Genomic DNA, 261 nt, shown 5'->3' with positions numbered 1-261 from the left:
CCAACCCCAAACTCTACCCCCAACCCCAAACTCTCTACCCCTAACCCCAAACTCTACCCCTAACCCCAAACTCTCTACCCCCAACCCCAAACTCTACCCCCAACCCCAAACTCTCTACCCCCAACCCCAAACTCTACCCCCAACCCCTAACCCCAAACTCTACCCCCAACCCCCAACCCCAACCCCCAACCCCAAACTCTCTACCCCCAACCCCAAACTCTACCCCTGTTTCTTTCTCCTAAAGAAGAAGAAGAAAAAAAA

Source organism: Babylonia areolata, chromosome 15 (genome assembly GCF_041734735.1).
Source record: "Babylonia areolata isolate BAREFJ2019XMU chromosome 15, ASM4173473v1, whole genome shotgun sequence".
In the NCBI taxonomy this organism is placed as follows: domain Eukaryota; kingdom Metazoa; phylum Mollusca; class Gastropoda; order Neogastropoda; family Buccinidae; genus Babylonia; species Babylonia areolata.
This window is presented reverse-complemented; position numbering follows the sequence as displayed.